Below are 26199 nucleotides of genomic sequence, written 5' to 3' on the forward strand. Positions count from 1 at the left end.
TCGCATCTGGCTGCTGGACCTCATGTTGTGGCTCCTTGGGGGGTTGTTGGGGCTCCGGGGTAGCTTGTGTCTATAGAGGTGCCTCTGGCTGAGCCTGCTCCTCCTCGAATGAAGAAGAGTCGGGAAGATGGGGTAACTCAACGCCCAGTGCCACAAACATCTGATCCACTCTATCAAGGTGTCGCATGATGCGGCATTCACTAAACTCCATGAATCAAAACAGACACTGTACTAGTAAATACGTCGGTTGGGGTGCTGGTGGTGGTGGTACTAAAGGTGCTGCTGGTGCTGACGGTCCCGCTACAGCTGAAGAAGATGAAGCTCCAGGTGTCGCTGCTGCTGCTCTGGCTCGAGCTTTAGATGGATGCCAGGACGGAGGCTTCTCATTCACCCATGTCCCCCACGGGATAAAGTTCTTCTTGCCGTCGACTGAGGGTGGTGGTGACACGTCATCCGCTTTTCAAGGAGCACTAACTAGCTCAGCCATCGTGGTGACTAAAGTCGGGAATGGGAGTATGCCACAGACATGTGCTCGCCACATGTATCTCCTGATCAATCGGCAGAAGTACACCTCCTTCCCCTCCATAACACATCCGATCAGGACGAGCATGTCCACCGGAATCTCTGTAAAATGGGTGGTAGGCAAGACATAGTGGGAAAAGATCTACTGCCATGTCCTAGCCTCTCTCGATAGATGAGCAAACAGCATTCCCTTGGATTTCTTATTATCGGCATCCATCTCCCAAGGGGCTTCCGGGGTGGCAATAACACACCTTAAAGCCTCAAAATCAAAAGTCATACAATGCATCTCCACCTCCGCCTGCTCATAAGCATCTGTGGCACCAGTCTTAGGCAGACAATGGAGTACATCCTCAATAGCAGACTTGATAAACCCCATTTTTAGGGTTTATCTTGTGTTGAATTTAGAGCATTTTGTTAACCTTTCCTCACATTTATTCAATGAAATAGCATGGTTTTGTGATTCTCCCTCAATTAGTGCTAAAGGTGAAAACATGCTTTTAGACCTTAAATTAGTTAATTTTAATTCGTCTTTGATTCTACAAGATGCCTTGATTTATTTGTTAAGTGAATTTGGGTTGAAAAGGCTAGGAAAGGATCAAAGGAGTGAAAGAAAAGCATACAAAGTGGAGAAATCATGAAAAGACAAGGAATTGGAAAAAGCCATGGGCGCGCGCGCACTCTGTGCCTACGCGCGGATTGCGAAATGCTCCATGGACAAGTACGCACATCGTGCGCGTACGTGTGATGAGCGGATAATTTATACGCTTTTTGGCATTGTTTTTAGTATGATTTTAGTAGTTTTAGTTGAGTTCTTAGTATATTTTTATTAGTTTTTAATTAAAATTCACTTTTCTGGACTTTACTATGAGTTTGTGTTTTTTTCTGTGATTTCAGGTATTTTCTGGCTGAAATTGAGGGATCTGAGCAAAAATTTGATCCAGAGACTCAAAAGGACTGCAGATACTGTTGGATTCTGACCTCCCTGCACTCGAAGTGGATTTTCTGGATCTACAGAAGCCCAATTGGCGCGCTCTCAACGGCGTTGGAAAGTAGACATCCTGGGCTTTCCAGCAATATATGATAGTCCATACTTTGCCCAAGATTTGATGGCCCAAACCGGCGTTCAAAGTCACCTACAGAAATTCCAGCGTTAAACGCCGGAACTGGCACCTAAATGGGAGTTAAACGCCCAAACTGGCATAAAAGCTAGCGTTTAACTCCAAGAAGAGTCTCTACACGAAAATGCTTCATTGCTCAGCCCAAGCACACACCAAGTGGGCCCGGAAGTGGATTTTTAAGTCATTTACTCATCTTTGTACACCTTAGGCTACTAGTTTTCTATAAGTAGGACCTTTTACTATTGTATTAGAGAGCTTTTGATCATGTTTTTATGATTGAACCCTCTTTGGGAGGCTGGCCATTCGGCCATGCCTAGATCTTGTTCTTATGTATTTTCAACGGTGGAGTTTCTACACACCATAGATTAAGGTGTGGAGCTCTGCTGTACCTCGAGTATTAATGCAATTACTATTGTTTTTCTATTCAATTGCGCTTGTTCTTTGTCCAAGATATCACTTGTTCTTCAACTTGATGAAGGTGATGATCCGTGACACTCATCATCATTCTCACTCATGAACAAAGTGACTGACAACCACTCTTGTTCTACAAGCATCTGAGGCTTAGTGAATATCTCTTGGATTCCTGATACACGATGCATGGTTGATCGCCTGACAACCGAGTGCTCGCCTGACAAACGAGCCAGCCATTCCGTGAGATCAGAGTCTTCGTGGTATAGGCAAGAACTGATGGCGGCATTCAAGAGAATCCGGAAGGTCTAACCTTGTCTGTGGTATTCTGAGTAGGATTCAATGATTGAATGACTGTGACGTGCTTCAAACTCCTGAGGGCGGGGCATGAGTGACAGACGCAAAAGAATCACTGGATTCTATTCCGGCCTGATTGAGAACCGACAGATGGATAAGCGTGCCGTGACAGGGTGCGTTGAACATTTCCAATGAGAGGATGGGAGGTAGCCACTGACAACGGTGAAACCCTTGCATAAGCTTGCCATGGAAAGGAGTAGGAAGGATTGGATGAAGACAGTAGGAAAGCAGAGAGACGGAAGGGAAGGCATCTTCATACGCTTATCTAAAGCTCTCACCAATGATATACATAAGTATCTCTATCTTTATCTTTATGCTTTATTCGTTTATCACTATACCCATTTGAGTCTGCCTGACTGAGATTTACAAGGTGACCATAGCTTGCTTCATACCACCAATCTCCGTGGGATCGACCCTTACTCACGTAAGGTTTATTACTTGGACGACCCAGTGCACTTGCTGGTTAGTTGTGCGAAGTTGTGTTTATGCCATGGTATTGAGCACCAAGTCTTTGGAGCCATTACTAGGGATTATTTCGTGTATTAAAAAGTATTGATCACAATTTCGTGCACCAAGTTTTTGGCGCCGTTGCCGGGGATTGTTCTTGAGTATGGACAACTGACGGTTCATCTTGTTGCTTAGATTAGGTATTTTTTTTCTTCAGAGTCCTTAAGAATGAATTCTAGTGTTTCATGATGATCTGTTGAAATCTGGCTGGCTGAGAAGCCATGCCTAATCTTATTGGACCGAGGTTTCCACTAATCATCACAATAGCTTGTTGATCTCTATCAATCTTGCTATTGGAGCAATGATCTGCTAAGGCTTGGCTGGCCACTGACCATGTCTAGTGTTTTGGACCGAAGCTTTCTTTGAAAGCTTGGCTGGCTGTGAAGCCATGTCTAATTCCTGGACCGGAGTCTTAGACTAGCATTTGCAATGATTCCTGGAAATTCAAATTGAGAATTCTGAAACCTTTATTTTCTATTTTCACATAACTTTCGAAAAAAAGCACAAAAAAAAAATTTCACAAAATCATAAAAACCAAAAATATTTGATGTTTCTTGCTTGAGTCTAGTGTCTCATCTTAAGTTTGGTGTCAATTGAATACATTCATACATGTGTCTTAAGGATCTTCAAGTAATTCTTGATGATTTCTTACTATGATCTTTGAATTCTTTTGACTTGAGTGTTTATGTGTCTCATATAGTGTCAGTAGTATACAAACTGCTAAGTTTGGTGTCTTGCATGCATTGTTATTTGATTCTTGTTGCATTTTGATTATTAAAAATCCAAAAATATTTTTAATTTCTGTCTTTTCAAGTCAATAATACAAAGAATTGAAGATTCAGAACATACTGCAGAGAAATTACACAGAAAAAGCTGAGCATTCAAAAATGCCCAGTGAAGAAGATAGACTGGCGTTTAAACGCCAGCCAGGGTACCTGGTTGGGCGTTTAACGCCCAAAGAGGTAGCATTTTGGGCGTTAAACGCCAGAATGTATACCATTCTGGGCGTTTAACGCCAGGATGGTGCTAGGGGGAAGATTTTGTTTTTCAAATCAATTTTTTTTCAAGTTTTCAAAGTTTTTCAAAATCAAATCTTTTTCAAATCATATCTTTTCAATCAAATGTTTTCAAAATCAATTTCTTTCCTTTTTCAAAGATACTTGCTAACAATTAATGATTTGATTGAACATCTCAAGTATATTGCCTTTTCTGTTGAGAAAGGTTTAATGTTTGAATCATATCTTTTCTTGTTAGGCAAGTAATTAATCAAATCTTTTTAAAATTGTTTTCAAATCAAATCTTCTTAAAATTGTTTTCAAATCATATCTTTTTAAAATTGTTTTCAAATCATATCTTCTCAATCACATCTTTTTCAAAATAAGTTTTCAATCAAATCTTTTTAATTTCTAATTTCAAAATCTTTTTCAAAAATCACTTGATTTCTTTTCCACTTTGAATTTTCGAAAATTATCAATCAGTTTTTCAAAATGTTTTCAAACTTTTTAATTTAATTTTCGAAAATTCTCTTCCCTCCTTCCCACATCCTTCTATTTATGGAATACTACTCCTTCTTAATGCACAATTCGAACTCTATCTAATCAAGTTCGAATTCTTCTACCTCCTTCTTCTATTTTTCTTTTCCTCTGACACCTCAAGGAATCTCTATACTGTGACATAGAGGATTCCACATTTTCTTGTTCTCTTCTCTTTCATATGAGCAGGAGCAGAGACAAAGGCATTCTTGTTGAAGCTGACCCTGAACCTGAAAGGACCTTGAAGCGAAAGCTAAGAGAAGCTAAGGCACAATTCTCTGTAGAGGACCTGACCGAATTCTTCAAAGAAGAAGAACCCATGGCAGCCGAAAACAACAACAATACCAACAATGCAAGGAAGGTGCTGGGTGACTTTACTGCACCTACTCCCGATTTCTATGGGAGAAGCATCTCTATCCCTGCCATTGGAGCAAACAACTTTGAGCTTAAGCCTCAATTAGTTTCTCTAATGCAACAGAATTGCAAGTTCCATGGACTTCCAATGGAAGATCCTCATCAGTTTTTAGCTGAGTTCTTGCAAATCTGTGACACAGTCAAGACTAATGGGGTTGACCCTGAGGTCTACAGACTGATGCTATTCCCTTTTGCTGTAAGAGATAGAGCTAGAATATGGTTGGACTCACAACATAAAGATAGCCTGGACTCTTGGGAAAAGCTAGTCAATGCCTTCTTGGCAAAGTTCTTTCCACCTCAAAAATGGAGTAAGCTTAGAGTGGAAGTCCAAACCTTCAGACAGAAGGATGGAGAATCCCTCTATGAAGCTTGGGAAAGATACAAACAATTAATCAGAAAATGTCCCTCAGACATGCTTTCTGAATGGAGCATCATAGGTATTTTCTATGATGGTCTCTCTGAACTATCCAAGATGTCTTTGGATAGCTCTGCTGGAGGATCTCTTCATCTGAAGAAGACGCCTACAGAGGCTCAGGAACTAATTGAAATGGTTGCAAATAACCAATTCATGTACACTTCTGAAAGGAATCCTGTGAACAATGGGACTAATCAGAAGAAAGGAGTTCTTGAGATTGACACTCCGAATGCCATATTGGCTCAGAATAAAATATTGACTCAATAAGTCAATCTGATTTCTCAAAGTCTGTCTGGAATGCAAAATGCACCAAGCAGTACTAAGGATGCTTCATCTGAAGAAGAAGCCTATGATCCTGAGAATCCCTCAATGGAAGAGGTGAATTACCTAGGAGAACCCTATGGAAACACCTATAATTCTTCATGGAGAAATCACCCAAATTTCTCATGGAAGAATCAAGAGAAACCTCAACAAGGTTTCAATAACAATAATGGTGGAAGAAACAGGTTTAGCAATGGCAAGCCTTTTCCATCATCTTCTCAGCAACAGACAGAGAATTCTAAGCAGAACCCCTCTGACTTAGCAACTATGGTCTCTGATCTAATCAAAACCACTCAAAGTTTCATGACTGAAACAAGGTCCTCCATCAGGAATTTGGAGGCACAAGTGGGATAGGTGAGCAAGAAAATTACTGAACTCCCTCCAAGTACTCTCCCAAGTAATACAGAAGAAAATCCAAAAGGAGAGTGCAAAGCCATAACCATGGCCGAATCTGGAGAGGAAAGAGAGGAAGTGGACGCCACTGAGGAAGGCCTCAATGGGCGTGCACTGACCTCCAATGCGTTCCCCAATGAGGAACTATGGGAATCTGAGGCTCAAAATGAGACCATAGAGATTCCATTGGACTTACTTCTGCCTTTCATGAGCTCTGATGAGTATTCTTCCTCTGAAGAGGATGAGTATGTCACTGAAGAGCAAGTTGCTAAATACCTTGGAGCAATCATGAAGCTAAATGACAAGTTATTTGGAAATGAGTCTTGGGAGGATGAACCCCCTTTGCTCACCAAAGAACTGGATGACTTGTCTAGGCAGAAATTACCTCAAAAGAGACAAGATCCTGGGAAGTTTTCAATACCTTGTACCATAGGCACCATGACCTTCAAGAAGGCCCTGTGTGACTTAGGGTCAAGTGTAAACCTCATGCCTCTCTCTGTAATGGAGAAGCTAGGGATCTTTGAGGTACAAGCTGCAAGAATCTCACTAGAGATGGCAGACAACTCAAGAAAACAAGCTCATGGACTTGTAGAGAATGTTTTGGTGAAAGTTGAAGACCATTACATCCCTACTGATTTCATAGTCCTAGAGACTGGGAAGTGCATGGATGAATCCATCATCCTTGGCAGACACTTCCTAGCCACAGCAAAGGCTGTGATTGATGTTGATGGAGGTGAACTGATCATTCAAGTGAATGAAAAATCCTATGTGTTTAAGGCTCAAGGATATCCCTCTGTCATCATGGAGAAGAAGCATGAAGAGCTTCTCTCAAATCAGAGACAAACAGAGCCCCCACAGTCAAACTCTAAGTTTGGTGTTGGGAGGCCACAACCAAACTCTAAGTTTGGTGTTGGGAGGCAACAACCAAACTCTAAGTTTGGTGTTGAACCCCCACATTCAAACTCTAAGTTTGGTGTTGGGAGGTTCCAACATTGCTCTGAGAAAATATGAGGCTCCATGAGAGCCATCTGTCAAGCTACTGACATTAAAGAAGCGCTTGTTGGGAGGCAACCCAATGATTATATTTTATATATTTCTCTTTGTTATTTTATGTTTTTTGTAGGTTGATGATCATAAGAAGTCACAAAATTAATTGAAAAAGCAAAAACAGAATGAAAAACAGGAAGAAAAACAGCACACCCTGGAGGAAGAACCCACTGGCGTTTAAACGCCAGTGAGGCTAGCAGTTGGGCGTTTAACGCCCAGTCTGGCACCATTCTGGGCGTTTAACGCCAGAAAGAGGCACCAGACTGGCGTTAAACGCCAGAAAAGGGCAAGAACCTGGCGTTAAACGCCAGGAATGGGCACCAGCCCGGCGTTTAACGCCAGAAATGCCTCAAAACGTGATTTTGAGTGCCAATTGGTGCAGGGATGACTTTTCCTTGACACCTCAGGATCTGTGGACCCCACAGGACCCCCACCAACCCCACCACTCTCTCTTTCTTCCTTTCCCATTCACCAATCACCTCAATACCTCTTCCCCAAAAGCCCTTCACCTATCAAATCCCATCTTTCTCTTCACCACTCACATCCATCCTTCATAAAACCCCACCAACCTCACCCTTCAAATTCAAACCACTTTCCCTCCCAAACCCCACCCATAATGGCCGAACCCCATCTCCCCTCTCTCCTATAAATACCCTCCTTCACTCCTTCATTTTCACACACCCTAAACACTACTTCTACCCCTCCTTGGCCGAATACATAAGCCACTCCTTTCTTCCTCATTTCTTCTTCTTCTACTCTCTTCTTTCTTCTTTTGCTCGAGGACGAGCAAACATTTTAAGTTTGGTGTGGTAAAAGCATTGCTTTTTGTTTTTCCATAACCATTTATGGCATCCAAGGCCGGAGAAACCTCTAGAAAGAGGAAAGGGAAGGCAAAAGCTTTCACCTCCGAGTCATGGGAGATAGATAGATTCATCTCAAGGGTGCATGAAGATCACTTCTATGAAGTTGTGGCCTTGAAGAAGGTGATCCCCGAAGTCCCCTTTTCACTCAAAAAGGGCGAATATCCGGAGATCCGCCATGAGATCCGAAGAAGAGGTTGGGAAGTGCTTACCAACCCCATTCAACAAGTCGGAATCTTGATGGTTCAAGAGTTCTATGCCAATGCATGGATCACCAAGAACCATGATCAAAGTGTGAACCCGGATCCAAAGAATTATCTTACAATGGTTCGGGGGAAATACTTGGATTTCAGTCCGGAAAATGTAAGGTTAGCATTCAACTTGCCTATGATGCAAGGAGATGAGCATCCTTACACTAGAAGGGTCAACTTTGATCAAAGGTTGGACCAAGTCCTCACAGTTATATGTGAAGAGGGCGCACAATGGAAGAGAGATTCAAGAGGGAAGCCGGTTCAATTGAGAAGGCATGACCTCAAGCCCATGGCTAGAGGATGGTTGGAGTTTATCCAACGCTCAATCATTCCCACTAGCAACCGGTCCGAAGTTACTCTAGACCGGGCCATCATGATTCATAGCATCATGATTGGAGAAGAAGTGGAAGTTCATGAGGTTATAGCCCAAGAACTCTATAAAGTGGCGGACAAGTCTTCCACCTTGGCAAGGCTAGCCTTTCCTCATCTCATTTGTCACCTCTGTTATTCAGTTGGAGTTGACATAGAAGGAGATATCCCCATTGATGAGGACAAGCCCATCACCAAGAAAAGGATGGAGCACACAAGAGACCCTACTCATCATGAGATCCCTAAGATACCTCAAGGGATGCACTTTCCTCCACAAGACTATTGGGAGCAACTAAACACCTCCCTAGGAGAATTGAGTTCCAACATGGGACAACTAAGGGTGGAGCATCAAGAACACTCCATCATCCTCCATGAAATTAGAGAAGATCAAAGAATCATGAGAGAGGAGCAACAAAGACAAGGAAGAGACATTGAGGAGCTCAAGCACTCCATAAGACCTTCAAGAGGAAGAACAAGCCGCCATCACTAAGGTGGACCCATTCTTTAATCTCCTTGTTCTTTAATTTTCTGTTTTTCGAAATTTAGTGCTTATGTTTATCTATGTTTGTGTCTTATGATCATTAGTGTCTTAGTGTCTATGCCTTAAAGTTATAAATGTCCTATGAATCCATCACCTTTCTTAAACAAACAATGTTCTTAATTGAAAAGGAGAAGAATTGCATGAATTTTGAATTTTTAACAGTTTAATTATTTTGATGTGGTGGCAACACTTTTGTCTTCTGAATGTATGCTTAAACAGTGCATATGTCTTTTGAATTTGTGGTTTATGAATGTTGGCTCTTGAAAGAATGATGAAAAAGGAGACATGTTACTGAGGATCTGAAAAATCATAAAAATGATTCTTGAAGCAAGAAAAAGCAGTGAATACAAAAAAAAAAGAAGAAAGCAAGCGAAAAAAAATCGAAAAAAAAAGAGAGAAAAAGAAGAAAGAAAAAGAAAGAAATAAAGTTGTGATCCAAGGCAATAAAAGTGTGCTTAAGAACCCTGGACACCACTAATTGGGGACTTTAGCAAAGCTGAGTCACAATCTGAAAAGGTTCACCCAATTATGTGTCTGTGGCATGTATGTATCCGGTGGTAATACTGGAAGACAGAGTGCTTTGGGCCACGGCCAAGACTCAATAAGTAGCTGTGTTCAAGAATCATCATAATTAACTAGGAGAATCAATAACACTATCTGGATTCTGAGTTCCTAAAGAAGCCAATCATTCTGAATTCCAAAGGATAAAGTGAGATGCCAAAACTATTCAGAGGCAAAAAGCTAAAAGCCCCGCTCATCTAATTAATACTGATCTTCATAGATGTTTTTGGAGTTCATTGCATATTCTCTTCTTTTTATCTTATTTGATCTTCAGTTGCTTGGGGACAAGCAACAATTTAAGTTTGGTGTTGTGATGAGCGGATAATTTATACGCTTTTTGGCATTGTTTTTAGTATGATTTTAGTAGTTTTAGTTGAGTTCTTAGTATATTTTTATTAGTTTTTAATTAAAATTCACTTTTCTGGACTTTACTATGAGTTTGTGTGTTTTTCTGTGATTTCAGGTATTTTCTGGCTGAAATTGAGGGATCTGAGCAAAAATCTGATCCAGAGACTCAAAAGGACTGCAGATACTGTTGGATTCTGACCTCCCTGCACTCGAAGTGGATTTTCTGGATCTACAGAAGCCCAATTGGCGCGCTCTCAACGGCGTTGGAAAGTAGACATCCTGGGCTTTCCAGCAATATATGATAGTCCATACTTTGCCCAAGATTTGATGGCCCAAACCGGCGTTCAAAGTCACCTACAGAAATTCCAGCGTTAAACGCCGGAACTGGCACCTAAATGGGAGTTAAACGCCCAAACTGGCATAAAAGCTGGCGTTTAACTCCAAGAAGAGTCTCTACACGAAAATGCTTCATTGCTCAGCCCAAGCACACACCAAGTGGGCCCGGAAGTGGATTTTTAAGTCATTTACTCATCTTTGTACACCTTAGGCTACTAGTTTTCTATAAGTAGGACCTTTTACTATTGTATTAGAGAGCTTTTGATCATGTTTTTATGATTGAACCCTCTTTGGGAGGCTGGCCATTCGGCCATGCCTAGACCTTGTTCTTATGTATTTTCAACGGTGGAGTTTCTACACACCATAGATTAAGGTGTGGAGCTCTGCTGTACCTCGAGTATTAATGCAATTACTATTGTTCTTCTATTCAATTCCGCTTGTTCTTTGTCCAAGATATCACTTGTTCTTCAACTTGATGAAGGTGATGATCCGTGACACTCATCATCATTCTCACTCATGAACAAAGTGACTGACAACCACTCTTGTTCTACAAGCATCTGAGGCTTAGTGAATATCTCTTGGATTCCTGATACACGATGCATGGTTGATCGCCTGACAACCGAGTGCTCGCCTGACAAACGAGCCAGCCATTCCGTGAGATCAGAGTCTTCGTGGTATAGGCAAGAACTGATGGCGGCATTCAAGAGAATCCGGAAGGTCTAACCTTGTCTGTGGTATTCTGAGTAGGATTCAATGATTAAATGACTGTGACGTGCTTCAAACTCCTGAGGGCGGGGCGTTAGTGACAGACGCAAAAGAATCACTGGATTCTATTCCGGCCTGATTGAGAACCGACAGATGGATAGCCGTGCCGTGACAGGGTGCGTTGAACATTTCCAATGAGAGGATGGGAGGTAGCCACTGACAACGGTGAAACCCTTGCATAAGCTTGCCATGGAAAGGAGTAGGAAGGATTGGATGAAGACAGTAGGAAAGCAGAGAGACGGAAGGGAAGGCATCTTCATACGCTTATCTGAAGCTCTCACCAATGATATACATAAGTATCTCTATCTTTATCTTTATGCTTTATTCGTTTATCACTATACCCATTTGAGTCTGCCTGACTGAGATTTACAAGGTGACCATAGCTTGCTTCATACCACCAATCTCCGTGGGATCGACCCTTACTCACGTAAGGTTTATTACTTGGACGACCCAGTGCACTTGCTGGTTAGTTGTGCGAAGTTGTGTTTATGCCATGGTATTGAGCACCAAGTCTTTGGAGCCATTACTAGGGATTATTTTGTGTATTAAAAAGTATTGATCACAATTTCGTGCACCAACGTGCCGAAGGCCGCACATGATTTTTAAATAGAAAACGTGCCCAGCAATTTCTGAGAAGCTGTGGGGCCCAATTACAACCAATTTTGGCGCCAAAATGCTTTAAAGGACCAAGGATTGAAGGGAATTGGTATCTGTAGCTCATTCATTCACATTAGGATTAGTTTAGAGTTAGTTTTAGAGAGAGAAGCTTTCACTTCTATCTAGGATTATGATTAGGATTAGGTTTAGTTCTTATATCTAGGTTTTAATTCTTGCCTTCTTGTACTTCAACTCTTCAATTCCTTGTTGTTACATTCACCATTCGTCTATTCTTTTGTTGTAATTTCCTTTATGTTGTTTCTATGCTTTGTTGTAGATCTACTCTTGTTCCTTCTATTTTCTTTCAATTCAATTTGAGATAATTCATAATAATTGTGTTTCTTTTGATTGTTGTTATAAATTCCTTGTAATAATTGTTGTTAGATTTCATTGTTGTTGTCAATTTACTATGCTTTTCTTTCATGCCTTCTAAGTGTTTAATAGAATGCTTTGTTGGATTTTAGTGTAGATTTTGTTCCTCTTGGCCTAGGTAGAGTAATTAGTGACTCTTGAGTTATCTAATTCCTTTGTTGATTGACAATTAGAAGTTGCTAATTGATTTGAATGCCTCTAAAGCTAGTCTTTCCTTTAGGAGTTGATTAGGACTTGAGGAATCAAATTGATTCATCCACTTGACTTTCCTCCATGGTTAGAGGTTAACTAGGTGGGAGCAATGGACAATTTGTTGTCACAATTGGAGAGGATAACTAGGATAGGACTTCTAATTCTCATGCCTTACCAAGAGCTTGTTAGTTGCTAGTTAATTTTCTTTGCTATTTATATTTCTTGTCGAAAATCTCAAAAACCCTAAACATACCTCATAACCAATAATAAGACACTTTATCGCAATTCCTAGGGAGAACGACCCGAGGTTTAAATACTTCGGTTTATAGATTTTAGGGGTTTGTACTTGTGACAATCAAATTTTTGTATGAAATGATTATTGTTGGTTTAGAAACTATACTTGCAACGAGAATTTATTTGTGAATTCTAGACTGTCAAAAATCCTCTCATCAAGACTTTGTAACTAATATCTATCCGCCTCGCAGGTAAACCAAATCAAGGTTATGTATGAAGAAATTACAATAAAACTCCTTGACCCATGATGTGTTTATCCTACCCAGCTCCCTATCAACAAAACCTAGACCCATCCCCTGAATACGGGCCTCAATGGATCGCCTCAGGTCGGTGGGGATGGACAGTTTCTTCTCTATGTTGAGGTTCTTCTTATGATAGGTTGGGAAGCGGAGCTCACAGTACAGGTTAGGAAACCTGTCTGTATCGGTAGGTGGTAGTTACTAATCTGCTTTCTCCTTTTCATTAAGTGGGTTCTTGGCAGAGTCGTGGAAAGGAGAAAGAGTGGAGGATTGAGATTTCTTCCTCTTTCTAGAAGTAACCTTGGCTTTCCCTCTATCAGCCATCTTGGAAAACAGATATAAACAATTAAGCCAAATAGAGGAATGAAAAGCAAGGAATGACATATGCATGAAGTGAGTGAAAAGAGAGGAATTCTTCGAATGCGAGCAACAAAATTCAGAAATCAATGAAAGCCATAAACCGAGAATTCAAGCAATAATTGCACAATGCTTGTTCATTAAGCTCAATAAGCGTCATACCCAGAAGAATGGTGAAAGGGTTAGTTTAAAACTAAAAAGAAAAGTCAGCCGGTTAGACAAGTTAGAAGTCAGAAAGCCAGTTTAAAGATTAGCGGTATGACGGTTATTGGCTTAATCAAGATAAATGCAGAAAATAAGGATAATAAGGACGCTCACATTCATGGGGAAGATGCAGTCATTGATTATGAAATATGGAATTTCCATAAAAGCATAGAAATGAAAGCAAGTTATCAACAACGCACAAGGTCACTAGGTGTGTGATAATTGGTGTTGCAAAAATGGATATGCACTCTGTGTAACTAAAACAAGTTAAAACCAATTTGAATTAAAAGGGTTACACAAGTGAAATGCACCAATTATTGTAAAAGAATGAACCATATTCAAGAAAAATGCAAGTCAAGATCAAATGGTGAGCTTAGCATGAGTCAAAAGGCATTTGATTAACTTGAAAAGTGAAAGCATATGAAGGTTCAACGTATAGCACGGGAAACAAAATAAACATGGAAATGCCAACCAAAGTAACCTAAGAATTGAACTTGGTATAAGTCAAGTAAAACTTAATTCCAAAAGTATCAAGTTCAATTCTAGGTAGCATGTTTAAAAACAAAACAATTTCTAAAAATTCGGGCAGCATTTCGGCAGTAAATCAGATGTTCCCGGATAATAGAAAACAGCAAAAATCACATATGAATCCAAAAATACATTAAACATGATAGAAGTAGGGATGGCATAAGTTCAGGCAGCAGCAAGCTCAATTTCACAAGTAAAGTTTAGCAAGGCAGCATTGAAAAAGTAGCATAATAGTAGCAATATGTACACAGAACAACACATCAGTCATCACTCAGCAAAGTATGCAGCATTCAAAAAGTAAACAAGAACGGAGCAATTATCAGGCCTAAAATCTTCTAACCATAACCTATCTACCTAACAACATACATTTCTATCTAACCTAACAAGCAGAACCAATTATTAATCTAACTAAAATAACAACAAAATTAATTGAAAAGAAAGTAAAACAGGGAAGTAGTGATGAGGCAGGGGACCTAGAATGGTAGCAGGGATAGGGAAAATTAGCAAATGGAAAGGAATAGAGGTAGTGCCGCCCCAAGTTAGTGGCGATTGTTGAGCTCGCGGCGGCGCCGAGCACAACGCTAAAGGGTGGAGCAGAAAAACAGAGCAGGGGCAGAGGAGCAGAGAGGTTCCGAGCAGAGAAGTGGTTGGCACGGTGAGGGAGAGGAAGTGGAATGGGAAAAGAAGAGAGAAAGGAATATGGTGATGGTGGTAGGGGTCGTTGGCGGTGCTGGCGTAGCCGCGGCAGTGTTGGTCAGAGGCAAAGGGAGTGAGAAGAGGGACGGAAGTGAGGAGAGGTAAGAAAGGTAGGAAGGAGAGAGGAGAGTGGCAGGCTCGACGACGGCGGTGTCTCGCTGGGCAATGGTGGTGAGGCTTGAGTGCGGTGGTTATGGAGGGAAGGGCGAAAGGAAATGTTGGGAGGAAGAAGAGATAGGGCACGCGAATGGCTAGGGTTCTCGCGTGGATGGGGGTTATAATTTTGAATCCATGCGTACGTAAATGGACGCGGAAGCGCCAGGTGCGCTTAAACGCGGATGGAGGTATGCGCATAAATGCGTACGCGTATGGTGCGCGTCCGCGTGAGCAAAAGCTTGTGCGCGAAGCATAATGCTCGCGCAACATTTGCATAACTCTCGGGTCATATATATGGGATCTGTGTCAGAGCATCGATGCGTATGCATCATGTACGCGTACGTGTGCATGAAACTTGCGCTACACGGCCAATGTTCGCGCCACGTTCACCCAACTCTCTGGAATCATGTGTGGGGATGCATCCGCTTGTTGACGCATACGCGTACAACGTGCGTACACGTCCCTACCCCCTCTTTTTTGAAACACTAAAAACAGCTTAAAACCTCCCTAACACTACCTACAACACACAACCAACTACAAATGCAAAATTAACAAAAATCTTTTTAGTGTTGACACTTTTCCAACTTCTAAACAAGCATAAATTGCATGTCAAGCAACCAACAACCAAATTATTAAAACAAGCCTATATGAAGAGGAGGACTATCTATAATGGTAACTCAAATCACTTATTAATCAAAGCTGCAAGAGGGTGAAAGAATTTTACATGGTGGGGTGTCTCCCACCTAGAACTTTTAGTTTAAGTCCTTAAGTTGGACATTTGGGAAGCTCTTTGTCATGGTGGTTTATGCTTGTACTCATCCTTGATTCTCCAAGGATCTTTGTTCCTCAAATGGTTGACAGAAATTCCAACCGTCTTCACCAAGCGTGGGTGAAGTTCTACCCAAGATATGAGCTCCCATAGTTGGTCTTCATGCTTCGATCCGGGATCCCATATCTTGTTTTTGCACCCGTCTTCAAGTTGAGCATCATTATTCTTCCATCCGAGTGGTTGACACATAAAATTCTCTTTAGCACACCAAATTTTTCTTCTAGACCTATACAAAGTAGCATTCATCCAACCATGGTCCCTATGCTTTGAAAGTTTGACTTTAGTAAGCCTAATCCCCAACATCCAACCACTACACAACTCCTTTTTACTCCTAACTCCACAAAGAGCCCTAAGTTGCCCATCCATTTCAATCAAACCATATTCAAGTGAGAGGGTAAAGCTTAGGGGTAAGAACTTTACCCACTTGAACGTTGTGTTGGATGGTAACTTAGGAAGGTTGACCTCCCCACACTTAGACAATGCGAGGTCTACTCCCTTATGCTCTTCTTTGGATATCTCCACCTCTTAACAACTTTCTTCAAATTCTTCTTGCTTGTTGACTTCTTCCAAATCCTCCTCATCATCAATCAAGTTAAACTTGGGAGGTTGTGTGAAATCTACTTCGACGTCAACTTCACATTCATTGGAAGAGTCTTCAATGAGGTCACCAACATCACTTGGTGTTGAGTTGTCTTCAATAACTTCAACTTCAAATTCCATGGGAGAGGATTCCATTTTGGATAGGAATTCACCAATGATGGAGTCTTCCTCTTGATTAACCTCTTCAAAGTCTCCAATTATGATATGCTTTGGAGGTTGTATACCTTCCTCAACATCAATATTAAGCTTCTTGGAGAGAAGTTCTCGAGATTCCCATGGTGGTTCCGCATCTCCTAAATCTTCAACCACTTCTTCCTCTTCTTCAACCACTTCTTCCTCTTCTTCAACAATCATGGTTTCCTCCATTTGTTTCAATACAAAATCTAACTCCTCACTCTCCACTGGACTTTCCAATCTCTCTTTCATACTTTGCTTTCCTTTTGATCCTTTATAACTGGCAATGGAGGTGCCTTGAGTGTTCAAGCATTGGTAGGCTAAAGTGTGCACTTCCTCGGTCAAGTTAGCCACGAACTCTAGTGCATTTCTTTGCATGGCCTCTTGTCCTTGAAGTAGCAAAGTGAGAGAATTGTCCAATTGGGGCTTGGGGTGGATAGGAAGGTTCATCATTTTGGAGAAAGGATTCATAGTAGGAAGGTGGTTTTTCTTCGTAAGGGTATAGAGATAGTGTGTATTGAGGTGGTTCTTGGTAGTAATCATGATAGGGTTGTTGTGGTTCCATATATAGTTCATATGGTTCAAAAGGTGGTTGGTATGGTGGGTATGGATTGGGGTCATATGGAGGTGTTTGGTTGAAAGGGGCTTGTGAGTATGGTTGATGGCTATGTTGAGGATATGACTCATAGACATATAGAGGTGGTTCTCGAAAGTCGCAAGGGGATTCACCATAGCTACTTGATTGATATGCATCATAGAATAGCTCTTGTTCATAGTGCATTGGTGGGGGTTGTTGCCATGAAGATTGATCATATGCATATGGCTCCTCCCACTTTTGATTGTCCCATCCTTGATGCACATCTTCATTGTAGCTCTCATTTCCTACAACATAGTGAGAACCAAACTCAGCCAAAGTGAGAATTCATGGTAGCAAGAGAAAACAAAAACAAAAACTAGTAACAATTAAAGGGAACAAATTCCTATAACTACCAAAAACTAACAAAGAAGAAAAAGGCAAACATATTCACAATATTCACATATATACAATAACCAATAACAAAGCACACAATTGCAAATCCCCGGCAACGGTGCCATTTTGATGATCAAATTTTTGTGTGGTATAGAATTTCACTAATAAAATCTCGTTGTAAATTATAGTTTCTAACCCAACAATGATCCTTTCATACAAAAATTTGTTTGTCACAAGTACAAACCCCTAATGAATCTAATAACCGAAGTATTTAAACCTTAGGTCATCTCTCAAAGGAATTGCAGGGTAGTGTTCTTGTTATTGGTTATGAGTAGTATATTTTGGGGTTATGGATAAGAAACAAGAAAAGTAAATGACAATGAAATTCAAATGATAAAGCGGTCTTGGCAAGGTTTGGTGGTCAAGAATATCTATCCCTATCACTAACCACAACATGATAATTGATGATGCACGAAAACTTGTCTCTCAACAAATTTCCCTTTGGCAAGTATACCGAATTGTCGTCAAGTTAAAACTCACAATAGAGTGAGGTCGAATCCCACAGGGATTGATTGGTCAAGCAACTTTAGTTGGAAGAGTATGCTAGTTGAGCTTAACAAAATATAGTTGAGATTTGCAGAAAATTAAATAGCGGAAAAGTAAATTACAAAAAATAAAGTGCAGAATCTTAAATGGGGAATTAGGAAGATGAACACGGAAATAAATGGCAGAAAGTAAAGAGAATGGGTAAGATCAGAGATGGGGATTCATTGGGTTTAGGAGATGTTGCATTCTTCGGATCAAGTTCATTCTCATCTCTTCCTCAATCAATGCATTCATTGATCTCCTTAGTAATCTTAAGTGATTGGATCCGAATTCCTTGGCAATCCAATCTCTCTAAGCTTGAACAATTGCCCAATTCCTTGATTTAATTGCCCATGGGAAGAGATGAAGTATGGTCACTGATTATACCACATGTATTTCCAAATCAAATTGTTGGGAGGATTACATGTCACTATATCCGCCCAGACCCCAATTTGGTCCAACATGAGAAAGCATTTCTAGCATGATCTCCTCATCGCTTTTCCAAGGCTCAGAGGAGATCGAATTATGGAGAGTTTCTTTTCCAAGACAACTAACCAATTAGATTAAGATCGAAAGCTTTCTAGTAAATCAAGAGAAAAGAAAGAGGAAGATGAATGATGTGCATAAACTTGATATGCTACGATTTAGGAAATTGCACGATCGGCAAAATTCCTTCCGGCAAGTGCACCGGTTATCGTCAAGTAAAAACTCACAATAGAGTGAGGTCGAATCCCACAAGGATTGGTTGAGTGAGCAATTCGGATTAGAAGTATGTTCTAGTTGAGCGGAATCAAGATTTAGATGAGAATTGCGGAATGTAAAATTGCATGAATTAAAGAGCGAGAAGCTAAATTGCTGAAATTAAAAGGAATGGGGTGATTGCATGAATTTAATTGCAGAATATAAGAGAAAGTGGTAGATCAGAAATGGGGAATTCATTGGGTTTCAGGAGATATTGAGATCTCCGAATCAAAACGTTTTATCCCTTCCTCAACCAATGCATTCATTGAATTTTGCTTGGCAATCTTATATGATTGGATCCCAATCCCTTGGCTCACCAATTCTCTCTAAAAACAAACAAATTCCCAATCCCTTGGTTTAAATGTTCATAAGAAGAGATGATGCTCGATCACTGATTATACCACACAGTTTCATGAACCACAATTTGGTAGGATTACATGTCACAATATCCATCCAAACCCCAATCCAATTCACTGTGAGAAAGCTTCTCTAGCATGAATCCTCCATTCCTTTCCCAAGGTTCCGAAGGATTCCAATTATGGGTAGTTTCTTTCCCAAGACAACTACCCAATGGAATTAGATCGAGAAGCTTTCTAACAAAATTCAAGAGAAAAGATTGAAGAAGAAGATAAAACTATTATTGATTCATTAAATTAAAATAGAGCTCCCTAACCCAATGAAAGGGGTTTAGTGAGTCATAGCTCTGAATTCAATTACGAAATATGAAAAGTAGCAAAATGATCAAAAAGTTCCCCCTCTAAAAAAATATCAACTAACTTCAATTCTATCCTATTTATACACTTTCTTAATTGAGCTTCTGTTGTGTTTCTTGGGCTTTGAGGCCTTTCCCTGATTTCCTTTTGCTTTGGGTTTATGGTCCATAATCCTGATGAGGCTGTGATCCAATTCTGTAACATTTATTGAGCAAACTTAGTGATAAACAAGTAATGACACAAGACTCAACAAATTGAAGCTCCAGACTCATCAATTCTTCAGGCCCAATCCCATAAACCATGATATTCAATTGGGTTTCATACCATAATACGTTTAAGTTAATGTTTGTGCTCAAATGCTAACTTAAACTTCAATATATTTGGTCCAGAAACCCTTTCAAAAAGTGGCGTTTAAGTTGAAGTTTAAGTTTCAGTTTAAGGTTAAACTGAAACTTAAACGTGGAAATGGAAGAAAGCTACCCAGGAGTGTGAAATGTCGAACACGTTTAAGCTTCAGTTTAAGGTTAAACTGAAGCTTAAACGTGGAAATGAAGAAAGCAACCCTGGAGGAGCAATTGGGTCGAACACGTTTAAGCTTCAGTTTAAGGTTAAACTGAAGCTTAAACGTGGAAATGAGAAAGCAACCCTGGAGGAGAGAAATAGTCGAGCACGTTTAAGCTCCAGTTTAAGGTTAAACTGGAGCTTAAACGTGGAAATGCTCCTGGTGCCTTTCTTACTTCTGGCGTTTAACCTCCAGTTTAAGGTTAAACTGGAGGTTAAACGTGGAAATGCTTCCTGGTGAGAAATTGTGTCGAACACGTTTAAGCTCCAGTTTAAGGTTAAACTGGAGCTTAAACGTGGAAATGCTCCCTTGGTGAAATTCTCATTCTGGCGTTTAACTTCCAGTTTAAGGTTAAACTGGAGGTTAAACGCCAGTTCCAGCATTTCCAAGCCTTCATGATTCTGGCGTTTAAGCTCCAGTTTAGGCTTAAACTGGAACTTAAACGCCATTTCCAGCATTATATGGCTTGGTAGTTTAAGTTCCAGTTTAAGCTTAAATTGGAGCTTAAACTCCACATGTGATATTCAAGCTTCCTTTATTGATTTTGTTGCTTCCTTGCCTAGCCTCTTCTTCCCTGAAATCATCCAAACAATTGCATCAAAGTCTTGCAAAATTTCATGAGAAATCTTCCATTCATAGCATCCAAGTAATATAACTAAAAACTCATTGACTTTGCATCAAAATCATACTGTTTGGATGATTCATTGCTTTGTTATTCATTTAACCATTCTTGGTTACTTTAAGCTCAAGAAAATGCATAAAACAACTAAAACTAACAGAAAAATGCTAGTGAAACTAGCCTAAGATGTCTTGGCATCACAACACCAAACTTAATACTTGCTTGTCCCTAAGCAAGTCCTGAGTTATTTGAGAAGAAAGTATGAAACAGAAAGCAATTACATTGGCTACATTAGTAAGCACTTGAAGTTCATCAGAAGGGTTTTATGCAGAAAGTTGCAGTATCACTTTTTCATTCTTATCAGGTACTATTATCACTTTTTCATTGCATTCATCAAACACTGCTATGGCCTCTTGTTACTCTTGTGTCTTTGGCACTTTTCCCTTCTTTGTTTTTTTTTTCTTTTTTTCTTGGAGCTCCTTTGCTCCTTGTTTGCTCAGTGTCATGTGTTGCACAAGCCTTTGGCATTTTCTTTTTCTTATCAGTGCACTACACATATCCACTACAGGCATTTTAGTTCACATTTCTTCTTGAGACATTGGTGCCTAGCACCTCTTTGTGTGACTAAATGTTTTGTATTTAGGTTGCTCTTGATAATGGACTTTTGGTTGATAATCCCGGGTTAGTTAACCCAAGTTACCAAGTGTTGAAACACTCCTCAGAACCTATTCATCCAAGCATATCCTTAATACATAAACACCACAGGCATTTGTCTCAGAAGTTCAAACCATTGGTGCCTAGCTTATTTTCTCAATTTTTTTTTGCTTTTTGGTTGCCCTTTTTCAGTGGCTTTTTCTTCTGCTTTTTCTTTCTTTTTCATGGCCAAAGACATTTATTCATCAAGATCCATAGACAGTTTTCAATTTCTACACAAAAAAAATGATAATTCTACACTCTATTTCCAGTGATCTGACTAAACAATCACGCATGCATACCACCACTTAATTCTACTTGATTTGTCACTAATTGAGCCAAGTTACTTTTGTTCAAACTTTTCTTTTATTTTTGGAAACAGAACAAGCATGGCAAGCATTTGTTTAAGAAGGTGAAGTTATATCCAAACATCTAGGCATTCACTTTATTCAAAGCAGTAAACAGACACTCATACTAAAAACTTCACATTCCAGAAAGATTCAACAATTACAGTTTAAACCAGAACAAGCATGCTTTTGTTTGCCTTTTAAAGAATGGTCAAGGAACAACACCACCTTGTGAAATTTCTTGTTTTCTCTTTGTTGCCAGGAAACAATTTGATTTCTCCTTCTTCTCCTAGTTGTTGCTTCATGTTCTTTCTAAGATCCTTGTTTCCTTTCCTGCAAAGAGTGATGAAGTTGCTTGCTTCTCAAGCACTTGAGTGGTTAGCTCAACTATGTATGGGCAAGTGTCTGAGTCTTAAGTTGGTGTGTGAACACCAAACTTAGTCTCCTACTTACTTCTCTGTTCTTTGAATCCTTGAGTTTTCCTTGGAATGAAGTTGCTGCTAAGGATTTTAAGCATTTCTGTGATTGCTTAGAATGGTTGTTCCTTTCATATAATTCAAAGGTTGTTGTGTTCAGTTGATCTTTATGGTGAAACACCAAACTTAGAGTCACATATTCCCCTTTGAATTATTGATCCACGAATTCATTGTTTGGTGTGAAACACCAAACTTAATTTTTTTGCAATGCACAGAAACTACTTCACCCTTTTTATTGAAACAAATAAAAGAAACAGCAAAGGGGTATTACCTCAGGTTGGGTTGCCTCCCAACAAGCGCTTCTTTAACGTCACTAGCTTGACGGTCAGCTTCCTCAGTTGAGGTGATATTTAACCTTGTCCTTCTCCTCCACATCTCCCAAGTAATGTTTGAGTCTTTGACCATTCACAGTGAAGGTTCGTTGTGACTTTTCTTCCATGATTTCTACTTGTCCATATTGGGAGACCTTGGTGACAAGGAATGGTCCAGACCACCTTGATTTTAGCTTCCCTGGAAATAGCTTCAGCCTAGAATTGTAGAGCAATACTTTTTGTCCCTCTTCAAATTTCCTTGGGGCTATGTTGCTGTCATGCTTCTTCTTTGCTCTTTCTTTGTAAATTTTGGCATTCTCATAAGCTTCAGCTCTGAATTCTTCCAACTCTTGAATTTGCAACATCCTTCTTTCTCCAGCAGCTTTGCTGTCCAAGTTCAAGAGTTTCAAGGCCCAGAATGCCTTGTGCTCCAACTCCAGTGGCAAATGGCAAGCTTTTCCATATACTAGTTGGTAAGGAGACATTCCAATTGGTGTTTTGAAAGCTGTCCTATATGCCCAAAGAGCATCATCTAGCTTAATCGACCAGTCCTTCCTTGAAGTTCCCACAGTCTTTTCCAGGATTCTTTTGAGTTCCCTATTAGATATTTCGGCTTGCCCACTTGTCTGTGGATGGTATGGTGTGGCTACCTTGTGTTTGACTCCATATTTTAGAAGCAATGCCTCTAATGGTTTGTTGCAGAAGTGGCTTCCTCCATCACTGATGATTGCTCTTGGAACCCCAAAACGGCAAAAAATGTATTTTCTGAGGAAGTTCATGACTACCTTATTATCATTGGTTGGAGTTGCTATTGCTTCAACCCATTTGGAGACATAGTCTACTGCCACAAGAATGTAATTATTTGAGTATGAGGTGGGAAAGGGTCCCATGAAATCTATCCCCCATACATCAAACAATTCAAGTTCCAGAATAAATTGTTGTGGCATTTCATTTCTTCTTGGCAGGTTTCCCGCTTTCTGGCATTCATGGCAGTGCTTCACTAGTTCCTTTGCATCTTTGAAGATAGTGGGCCAATAAAAACCACACTGCAACACCTTAGCTGCTGTTCTTTCTCCTGCAAAATGTCCTCCATAAGTGGAGCCATGGCAGTCCCATAAGACTTCCCTTCCTTCTTCATCTGATATGCATCTTCTGAGTATGCCATCCGAACATTTTTTGAACAAGTATGGTTCGTCCCAGATGAAGTATTTGGCATCATTTACCAATTTCTTCCTTTGATGCTTGTTAAATTCCAACGGCAAACTCCCAGTGGCCTTGAAGTTTGCTATGTCTGCAAACCAGGGTGCTTTGTGAATTACCATGAGTTGTTCATCAGGAAAGCACTCATTTATATGTGTGCTTTGTGTGCTTCCTTTTTCACATGGGATCCTTGATAAATGGTCTGCCACCTTGTTCTCTACACCCTTCTTGTCTTTGATTTCAATGTCAAATTCCTGCAACAAAAGAACCCATCTAATAAGTCTTGGTTTGGATTCTTGTTTAGCAAGTAAGTATTTTAACGCTGAATGATCAGTGAAGACAATGACTTTAGATCCAATGAGATAGGATCTAAATTTGTCAAATGCAAAGACTATTGCCAAGAGTTCTTTTTCAGTGGTTGTGTAATTCCTTTGGTTATCATTCAAAACTTTACTGGCATAATAAATCACATGTACCAATTTGTCTTTCCTTTGTCCTAACACTGCCCCAATAGCAAGGTCTGATGCATCACACATCAGTTCAAAAGGAAAGTTCCAATCAGGCGGGGCAATGATAGGTGCAGAGGAAAGTTTTTGCTTCAAAAGTTCATAGGCTCGCATGCAATTTTTATCAAATACAAAGGGTGTATCAGAGACAAGCAAGTTACTCAAAGGTTTGGCTATTTTAGAAAAGTCTCTAATAAACCTTCTGTAAAAGCCAGCGTGTCCCAAAAAACTCCTAACTGCCTTGACATTACTTGGTGGAGGTAGTTTTTCAATGAGTTCCACCTTAGCTCTGTCCACCTCAATGCCTCTATTAGACACTTTATGGCCAAGGACTATTCCTTCTGTGACCATGAAATGACACTTTTCCCAGTTTAATACTAGGTTGGTCTCTTGGCATCTCTTAAGCACCAAGGCAAGGTGATGTAGGCAGCTAGGAAAAGAATTTCCAAACACAGAAAAATCATCCATGAAAACTTCAATAGACTTTTCGATCATGTCCAAAAAGATGGACAGCATGCACCTTTGGAAAGTGGCAGGTGCATTGCACAATCCAAAGGGCATGCGTCTATACGCAAAAACTCCATATGGACAAACAAATGATGTTTTCTCTTGATCTCTTGGATCAACTACTATCTGATTATAGCCTGAGTATCCATCCAGAAAGCAATAGTAAGCATGTCCTGCAAGCCTTTCAAGCATCTGATCCATGAATGGGAGTGGGAAATGATCTTTTCTGGTGGCTTCATTGAGCTTCCTGTAGTCTATGCACATCCTCCACCCAGTGACAGTTCTTGTGGATATGAGTTCATTCCTCTCATTTGGCACCACAGTTATGCCACCTTTCTTGGGAACTACATGGATGGGACTAACCCATGGGCTATCAGAAATGGGGTAGATTACCCCTGCCTGCCATAACTTCATGACCTCCTTTTGTACCACTTCTTTCATGACGGGATTCAATCTTCTCTGAGCTTGAATGGAGGGTCTAGCATCCTCTTCTAACAAGATTTTATGCATGCATATGGATGAACTTATCCCCTTCAAATCAGCTAGGGTCCATCCAATGGCATCTTGATGAGTTTGTAGCACCTTGATCAATTCTTCTTCCTGTTCTTGGCTCAGGGCAGAGCTAATGATAACAGGATGGCTCTCATCACTACCCAAGTATGCATACTTGAGATTAGGGGGCAATGCTTTGAGCTCAGGTTTTGGTGCTTCCTTCTCTTCTTTCACTCTCTCTGGCATGCTTGGCATGGTTGTTTCAGCAGCGTTGATGTCACTAACTTCAATATCCTTGGTGAACTCCTCCTCTGCCACTTCCTTTGTTGTTTCCTCAAAGGTTTCTTGTATTGCAATGTCCACTACATCCACCCTCATGCATTCCTTTAGTGATTATGATGGATAGCTCATTGCCTTGAATACGTTAAACACCAATTGCTCATCATGTAATCTAAGAGTGAGTTCACCCATTTGGACATCTATGATGGCTCCAGCAGTAGCCAAGAAGGGTCTTCCCAGGATTATCGAAGCTTTGGCTTCTTCCTCCATATCTAACACCACAAAATCGGCAGGAAATATAAAATCTCCCACTTTCACCAACAAATCCTCAACTATCCCATGAGGGAATTTAAGAGTTCGATCTGCCAATTGGAGAGCCATTCTTGTTGGTTTGGCTTCCTCAATCTTCATTCTTCTCATCATTGTTAGAGACATCAAATTGATACTGGCCCCTAAGTCACACAAGGCCTTCTCCACCATGACTTCTCCTATGATGCAGGGGATTTGGAAACTGCCTGGATCCTTCAATTTCTGAGGCAATTTGTGTTGAATGATGGCACTGCATTCTTCAGTCAACAACACAGTTTCCTCATTTCTCCAGCTTCTCTTCTTGGTCATTAATTCCTTTAAGAATTTTGCATAGAGTGGCATTTGCTCTATTGCCTCAGCAAACGGAATGTTGATTTGAAGCTTCTTGAAAATCTCCAAAAATCTGGAGAATTGGCCATCCTTTTCACTTTTCATCAAACGTTGAGGATATGGTGCTTTGGGTGTATAAGGCTTCAGGACCTCTTTTTCTTTTTCTTTTGTTGCAGACGGTGTAAAAGATTGTCCC

The 26199-nt window shown here is 40.3% G+C and overlaps 1 non-coding gene across 1 annotated transcript; it reads right to left on the reverse strand.

The window, feature by feature from the left end:
- Positions 1 to 5168: 5168 nt before the first annotated feature.
- Positions 5169 to 5276, reverse strand: LOC130952448 (small nucleolar RNA R71). Its single transcript, XR_009074627.1, has one exon. It is a non-coding gene; the product is annotated as a small nucleolar RNA R71 (small nucleolar RNA).
- Between the last annotated feature and the right edge of the window lie 20923 nt (positions 5277 to 26199).

The sequence above is a fragment of the Arachis stenosperma genome, chromosome 9 (genome assembly GCF_014773155.1).
Source record: "Arachis stenosperma cultivar V10309 chromosome 9, arast.V10309.gnm1.PFL2, whole genome shotgun sequence".
Taxonomy (NCBI): domain Eukaryota; kingdom Viridiplantae; phylum Streptophyta; class Magnoliopsida; order Fabales; family Fabaceae; genus Arachis; species Arachis stenosperma.